This window comes from Cibotium barometz, chromosome 36 (genome assembly GCF_041138505.1).
Source record: "Cibotium barometz isolate CiBa-2024 chromosome 36, ASM4113850v1, whole genome shotgun sequence".
In the NCBI taxonomy this organism is placed as follows: Eukaryota; Viridiplantae; Streptophyta; class Polypodiopsida; order Cyatheales; family Cibotiaceae; genus Cibotium; species Cibotium barometz.
Genome location: NC_141081.1, coordinates 23780373 through 23789295, shown reverse-complemented (window position 1 = coordinate 23789295; position 8923 = coordinate 23780373). Strand labels below are relative to the sequence as shown.

Below are 8923 nucleotides of genomic sequence, written 5' to 3'. Positions count from 1 at the left end.
CATCTGAATTTTGCCAGTTTGATGCGTTTGCAAAAATCTGAGATGATTTCTTTGTTACCTACTTTGCAAGCGTCATCAAGGCATGTTTGTGAAGGCTGTATTCTTGGCAAGATGCAGCGTGCTTCATTTCCACCAAAGGATGGTTCTATGCGAGTTATTGGCAAATTGCAGCTTATACATGTGATGTATGTGGTCCAATGCAATCACCATCATTTGGTAATCATTTATACTTCGTGACTTTCATTGATGACTTTTCCAGGCATGCATGGGTGTATCCTATGAAAGCTAAGTCCGAAGTGTTTAGGTGCTTCAAATAGTTTGTCTCTTTGGCTGAAAATGTTTCTGGCTGTTGTTGGAATTAGGGTTGCAGGGAAACACACACAGCTTGGAGAAGACAAAGGTAGCACAAGGCACTCAATAGAGAGTTGCAATAGAAAGATAAGATAGCCCTAGAATGATGGGCGTATATACAATGCACGAGGGAAAAAACCTCCTAAAGAGGGAAAAAGTGCCCCGACGGTCCTAAGTGTGTTCACACACATCACTACCTCATGTATATGGTAACAAATCCCCCCTGGGAGTGATGCGGTGAATGAGCTGGCACATAGAGTATAGGGAAGTGCCATGCCCTAAGGACATGATCAGTCCACAAAGGGGAGTAAGCCCAAAGCTTTGCAGAAAGCTTCAAACTTCTCACGAGACAATGCCTTTGTGAAAAGATCTGCAAGGTTGTCCTGTGTTGGCACAAACAGGACAACCTTTGCAGAAAGCTTCAAACTTCTCACGAGACAATGCCTTTGTGAAAAGATCTGCAAGGTTGGCCTGTGTTGGCACATAGGCCAAGCTGATCTCTCCTGCTGAGAGCCTCTCCCTGACATAGTGGTAATGCACCTCAATGTGCTTTGTGCGAGCATGAAAAATTGGATTCCTCGCAACTGCCAATGCGCTCTAACTGTCAGTGTAGATTGTGTTGGCAGTGTCCTGTTGTCCAACACCTAAATCAGCCACCATAAGGCGTCTGAGCCATACACACTCAACCGTAGCTGTGAAGATTGCCCAGTACTTAGCCTCACAACTAGAAGTGGCCACAGTAGGTTTCTTCTTGCTCAACCATGATATGCATGAGCTGCCGAGCATGAAACAAAAACCACTCGTGGACACTCGCGTGTCAAAACAACCAGCCCAATCTGAGTCCGAAAAAGCATGTAAATCTGGCGGCAATGATCCCCCCTTGGGATAAAACAAGCCAAGATGTAAAGTGCCACTCAAGTAGCGGAAAATCCTCTTGACATCCTGCCAATGCTTAGACCCTGGGCTATGCATAAATCTGCTGACCTGACTTACTGCAAACTGAATATCTGGCCTCGTGTTGCATACATAAATGAGGCATCCAACAATAGTTTGGTAAAGAGTGACATCGGCAGGATCACCTGCATCACGAAGACTCAATTTTAAACCTGTTTCCATGGGAGTGGCAATAGGTTTGCAATCTTCAAGTCCAAATTTACATAGCAATGTCTCTATGTAACTTGTCAATACCACCATCACACTGCTTAAACTGTATTCCCAAGTAATGATGTAACAGCCCCAAATCTTTCATCTTGAAAGTAGCATTCAAATCAACCTTAAATTCAGCAATATGCCTTTCATTTGGTCCAGTGATCAGCAAATCATCCACATAGAGAACGACGATGAGAAGTACATCATCCTCATGCTTTACATATAGTGTGCTTTCTGTTGGACTATTACGAAAGCCTCATTTGACCAAATGAGTATCAGCTTTCTCATACCAAGCACGAGGAGATTGCTTTAACCCATACAAAGCTTTCTTACATCTGCACACTTTATCTTCTTGTCCTTTCTTGACAAAACCGTGAGGCTGCGTTACATAAACTTCCTCAAATATGTCACCATTCAAGAAAGCAGTAACAATGTCGGATTGATGTACATTCCAACCAAAATGAGCTGCCAATGCACATAGAAAATGAACAGTAGTCATACGACAAGTGGGAGCAAAGGTCTCTTCATAATCTATGCCTTTTTGCTGTGCATAGCCCTTTGCAACAAGTCGAGCCTTATAGCGATCAATCTCACCATCCGGCTTGCGTTTCAACTTGTAAACCCACTTTGTACCAATGGCCTTTTTGCCAGGAGGCAAATCATATAAAGTCCATGTGTCATTTTCTATAAGTGCATCATATTCAGATTGCATGGCAGCCAACCAATTTTCTAAATTCTGTGCTTCATCAAAAGACAGAGGTTCCTCAACATCACATAAGTTAGAAACAGCCAAAGCATAGCAATCTGATGCATAAGATGCATGGCGAGAACCTGAACGAGTACAACTAGACAAAGGTGCATCCAATTTATTGTCACGTAAAGTATGCACCAGCCATTTTGGCATACCTCTAGCTTGCTCATTTTCTACCACTTCCTCATCAAGTAAATCATGTACATCTGCATCAGTGATGATAGGCTGATTCATAACATTTTCTGAAACCCCCATAGGCTGTACATTTGCCTCATTGGAATCTACATGTGAACTGCCACCACTGAAAAGAGGCAACAAACTGTCATAAATGTCCTGTGAGCTTACATTACTGTCTCTTGTACATGACAGCAGGGGCTGAACAGAATCCTACACAAACACAACATCCCGTGAAACCAAGATACGCTTTGTTTGCGGATGATACAACCTGTAACCTTTGCTTTCAGTACTATAACCAACAAAAATACATTTGACAGCCTTATCATCCAGTTTCCTGCGCTGTGTTTGTGGCACCAAAGCATATGGTAAACAGCCAAAAACACGCATGTGCTCAATAGATGGCTTTCTATCATGCCATGCTTCATATGGAGTCATAGACTGCAAAGCCTTCGTAGGACACCTGTTTAGTACATAAGTGGCACACATGATAGCCTCAAGCCAAAACGAATGCGGCAAAGCTTGACTCTTGACCATACATCGTGCCATTTTCGTAAGTGACCTGTTTTTCCTCTCAGCAACACCATTTTGCTGAGGTGTATACGGCAGTGTACATTGGTGTTTTATCCCACGACTAGCCAGAAATGCATTGAATTCATGAGACATATACTCCCCCCCTCGATCAGAATGGAGGGTGCCCATAGTACATTTCGAGACATTTTCAGCCAAAGCCAGATATTGCTTGAAGCACATAAACACTTCGGACTTCGCTTTAAGCGGATATACCCATGCATGCCTGGAGTAATCATCAATGAAAGTCACGAAGTAAAGATAGTTGCCCAAGGATGGAGTTTGCATGGGCCCACAAACATCACTATGCACAAGTTGTAGCTTGGATGTAGCCCGAACTGAACCATCCTTTGGAAATTTGGCACGCTGCATTTTTCCCAAAATACAGCCTTCACAAACATGCTTGACAGGTGCTTCAAGAAGTGGTAAAGAAACAACCATATCAGATTTCTGCAAATGTAGCGAACTGGCAAAATTCAGATGCCCAAAACGTGCATGCCAAAGTTTTGCATCTGAAACAGCCTTTGAATTCACAACAACATTTGCAAAATTTTGTACACACTTGTCATACAAAGTGAGCTTATATAGCCCACGGCATAAAATGGCCGATGCAACAATTTCATCACCAAAACTGAGATCATGTACTGTATATCTGTCATCCACAAATTTGACCACAAGGCCAAGTCTAGCAAGTGCAAATACAGACAAAAGGTTCTTTTTGATCCCAGGTACATACAATGCATCAATAAGTGTGAAGGAACTGCCATTTGCAGCAGTAAGCACAATCTTTCCAACTCCCTGGACCGGATAAGAGGCATTGTTGGCACAAGTTACTGTATTCCCATGAGGGACAGCTTCAAGAGAGGTAAACAAATCACGATGTGAGGTAATGTGCTTTGTAGCACCACTATCGAAATACCACACATGTGAATCTACAGCAACAACTGACATACATGCATCATGAATAGCAGGGTCATATGTACACTCTGCACTAAATGCCCACTCTGCATCTACATCAGCATCACAATCTCCTTTCATAGAAGACTCTACTATAGCTGCACTGGTATTGGACCCTGTGGTGGATCCGCCCTCTTTCTTCTTAGCCTCTTTTGCCTTCAATTTCGGACACTGTTTGATCAAGTGATCATTAGCTTTACAATAATGGCAACGCATCTTCTTTTTGCCCTTATCGCCAGAATTCCCAGATGAATTATTGCCAACAGAAGCATTAGAAACAGGAGATTTACCACTCGCAAAAGAACCATGAGAAGTGGCTACATTACTGTTACCACCTTTTCTTTGAGCAGCAACAAAGGCGTGTTCAACTACACGCTGTTTAGCCCTGTTTTTTCTAGAAAGCGACTCTTGCAACAGCAATGTGCATAATGCATCGAACTTGACAACAGGAGGATTTCCTTGGGTCATAAGTCTCCAAGTACTAGCAAAAATCCGGCAAGGCATCAAGAACAGTCTGCACAAGGGAGCTGTCAGAAATGACTTCACCTGCAGAAATGAGTTGCTCATTTATATCCTTGACACTAGCAAGGAAAGTGTCCATATCATCTTCCTCATGCATAATCTTCGACTCTAGCTCTTTACGTAGTAGTGCAATTTTAGCTTCATTGCGACTTGCATAAAGACCAGCTAGAATATCCCAAGCCTGCTTTGCAGATTTTGTTGAACGAATGTGTGGAGTAATAGTGCGCTTCACGGATAATGCAATCACTGCATGAGCCTACACATCTCTTACATCCCAACGAGCTTGCTCAGCCGTAGGCAAAACAACTCTAATAGGGGCAATCCCTGCAATAAAACCTGCAGCATCCTTAACATCCCCTGAATCCGCAGAACCAGGACGTACATCAATGCCCTACACAATGTTCCAGACGCCCTTTGACACAAGTACATGTTGCATCATATAAGCCCACATAGGATAATTATTCTCATCGAAAGAAGAGGAGGAGAATGTAGAGAGCATGGTAGCATAGGCTTGTAGGAGAAGAAGAAGGTCAATGTGCAGGTTTCTGAGGAGGAAGCACATGCCTATGTAGGCTTGTGGGCGGGCCTTGAGCATGGAGATTAGGGGGGCTAGCCATTTTGTTCTGGCCATCGTTGGATGGATTCTCCAAGGAGAGGATTTGGATGACAACCTGGGGGCTAAATGTGGCAGCATGGGCATGAGCTTAACGCCATTGTTGATGCGCCTGTGGGAATCAAGACTCAGGGAGTAGGTGCAATGTTTAAGCCAATTAAAAAATGGCGATAACCTTTATATAATTTTTCCCTTTGAAATTTATACATGCTTTGAATTCAGAAATTCGCTTATTAATCAAACTGGTTAGATTTTCATACTTAATGAATTCCTGAAGGGATGGAAGCATTGATCAGTGATGAACAAAAAAAAAATGAGAAATGAAATGTTTGTAATTTTGAATGGTTAATTTATTTTAAGATAGAGTAAAAGAAAATGAAGCCTCAATGCTAATTTATATGGGATATTGAAAATTAGTTGGCAATTTAATGTATGATGGTTGAGCTGTAAAATGAGTTTGTTACTGGATATTTTATTAAAGTAAAAAAGGTGGAATGAAGTGTAGGGAAAATAATGGAAATAAATTAGTGTGGAAGGGTGAGAAATAAAAAATGAATATTATGATAAAGAGAATGAAAAGAATGTTGAATTTTACAAGGAATTGAAAGCTTTGTTTGTTTTATTGTTTGTTGGGAAAAGGAGAGAAGTTTGAATTGGGATTTTAACAAATGAAATTGGGTGAATTACATGATTAAATGGAAGGCATCATTGAGATTTGGACTACATTGTGAGAGGTGATTTAGGATCAATAATATCATGCAATACTTTGAATTTCTCTTTTCCTAGTGTAATAGTCTAATGTTTAGTTGGTTATTGATTAGTGACTTTATGTGTCATGATCAGGAGGTAGAACTTCCTACCCAATGTGAGAATAGAGCTTTAAGTTCTAGAAGACCAACGTAAGGCATAGAGCAATCTCAGCAAAAACCCAAGGCCATGTGACTATAGGACTTGTGGTTGTGGCTAGCCTTGAGATGCCTAGTTGATGTAACATAGTCCTTGATTGTAAATTGTAACATAGTCCTTGATTGTAAATCCAATCCATGATTGATGAAATGGGGAGAGAAGGGGCCAATTACTAAAGCTATCTGTCCTTTTTTGGGGCTATTGGATTTAAGCCTACTACTAAGTTTCATGAGGATATTTTTATGTATTACATTGAATAAGCATTGATTTTTAGTTAATGCTCACTAAGCAAAGTGGTTAGAGTAGAACCATCAAAGGACCCGATTTCTCCTTGGGCTGATTCATTGTCACAAAGCAAAGTGGTTAGAGTAGAAGCATCAAAGAACCCAATTTCTCCTTACTTGGCTTTCTCAGCCATTATGGCCTCACATGCACATGTGGTGATGGCTTTGTGCTCACCTACAAAGCTTATATTATCTTCGAATATGAAGCCTTTGATGATTACTCTCACTAATCTCTTTCTAATGTCTATCTATCACTTCTCTCCGCTACTACCAGTTCATCGACCAAGAGGTTAATGAACCACTTCAATCAATTTGTGATAAGAGAGGTTGTATCTATAGCCAATATGGATTATAGAAGCTTAACCTTGCACTTATAGATTCACTATTTTCCAACCTTGTAAAGGGTATAAACACATCCCTAAGCATCTCAATGGTAGTAAGTCCTATCTTACAATGGCATCCACCACTAGATAAATTCAATGGGCAAGGCTTTCACACATGGTAGAATAAGGTCAAGGGTCACTTAATGTGAGAAAGAACTTTGTTGGAACTAGGGTTGCAGGAATGCACACACAGCTTGGAGAAGAAGAAGCTCAAGAGCACACAACACAAAAATAGTATTGCACACACAGCTTGGAGAAGAAGAAGCTCAAGAGCACACAACACAAAAATAGTATTGCTTAGTGTGCAAGAACAAATATAAGATAGCCCTAGAGTGTTGGGCGTATATACAACGCACGGGGAAGAAAACCTCTTAGTGAGGGAAAAAGTGCCCCTGGCGGTCCTAAGTGTGTTAACACACATCACTACCATAACATGTCAACAAATCCCCCCTAGGAGTTGTTGAAATTTGAGCATAATGATGAGCTATGGTGGATCATACACTAGAATCAACATGATTAACAAAGTGATTAAGAAATGATTAAGACGTAATTAGTGAATAATTAGCAAATAGATTAATGTAGGCATGGATACTCAAAAACCAGCAAATTCTCATTAGGGCTATGCCTCAATTTATAGAGTTTACATCAAGCATCAAATCCCATTGATTTCTCCATGATTCACTCCCTGAATATCTCCACCTTTTGCCTGATTCTCTCCACCTCTTCTCTTTTCCCTGAATATCTCCCAGAATATCTCCACACTCCTAAATTCCCTCATGCTACCCATTATTCTCTCCCAGTAGATTCTTCTAACCTTTTCACAGGTTCTTTCACAATTACATCTCCTCTTTTACAGCCTCTATCCAAGAGCTTGTTCCCACACACACCCTATTCACTTGTATATTTCAACACCTCCCCTCAAGTGAATAATCCTAGAACACCTAGACCCTATACCAAGTTTGCCTCCCCTTACTTGGCAGTCCGCGACCAGTGTCTAATCCTCCCCTCAAGTTATCTCAGCACACCTCGACCCTATATCAAGTTTCTCTCTTACTTGACAGTCCGCGACCAGTGCCTCAAGTCCCTAAACTCCATAGTCCTTGACACTCTCTCTCTCTCTATGTGTCCAAGGCTACTATAAGTGCCCGCGACCTTGACTAAAGTGCTCACACATACATCTACCACGTGGCCTACATCATCGGTGGCTCAGAGGTGGTTTTACTTTATTGGGGCAGGTTACATTGGGTTGTGGTTCTCTCTCTCTCTCTGTCTCAGAGATTTTCACATGGCTCCTCACTCTTTGGAGCCTCACATCTTCTCTTTTCTTCAGTCTTCTTGTCGTGGCAGCATCTCTCCACACGTCCGTCTCTTCTTTCAGTCTTCTCGGGGCAGCTTCTCTTCTTGTGGCAGCTTCTCTTCTCATGTCCATGTCTTCCTTCAGGTCTTCTTCTCGGTGTGGATCCTCTTCTTGGGAAGAGATATTCTTCTTCTTTCATGGTTGGAGCCATGAGCTCGTCCGTCAGGTCATTTTGCTCCATGTGAGCAACATGTTTCAATGTTTTGCTGACAGTTCCTTTGGGCTTTTTATGTTTATTTTGTATCATTATGCAATGCAAACCCAAATTTATGCGGGAGGTCTTACCTCTTGCCTTAATCTGGACAAGGGCAGTGTCTGTTCCCATTTTTACACTGATAAAATGTGCCCAATACACAATGCGTATAGCATTCATTCTCATGCACATTCCAAATGCAACTCTGGCTGTGAATAATCTTGAATTTGAGTGAGATTTACAGGCATTAACCAAGGGTTAAATGCAAAATGATGATTTTCACAATTTTATCAGCACAATTTTCCCAGAAATTACACTAAATTGAGAGTAACCAATTTGTACGGGATGGTTGGAGTATCAAACCAACTCCGATTTGAAATCTGAAGTTATAGGGATCTGTATCAAATACCTAATGGTTAATTTGAACCCTCAATTGCACCAAAGTACAGTGATTAGTACTGATTAATCACTGATTAGCAAATTAATGCTCTGGTTTGTGTGCAGAAAACAGAGTATGCGGGGAGCTCAGATCTGGTGCCTTCCACTTCAAATGAGCTCAAATGCTTTCAAAGGCATCAATAGCAATGAGTCTAGTAGAGGATTAAGCCAAGAAACACAAGATTTGACCAAATAATGAAAGCTTAATCTCTGTTTTACCAAAGTCACCTGCAGATTTGATGAAGAGCTTTGATCTCCCTGTAGACTTGATGAAA

General features: G+C 41.3%; 1 pseudogene; it reads right to left on the bottom strand.

Annotated features, from left to right (window-relative positions):
* Nucleotides 1-641: 641 nt before the first annotated feature.
* Nucleotides 642-1467, bottom strand: LOC147617647 (secreted RxLR effector protein 161-like; annotated as a pseudogene).
* Nucleotides 1468-8923: the final 7456 nt, after the last annotated feature.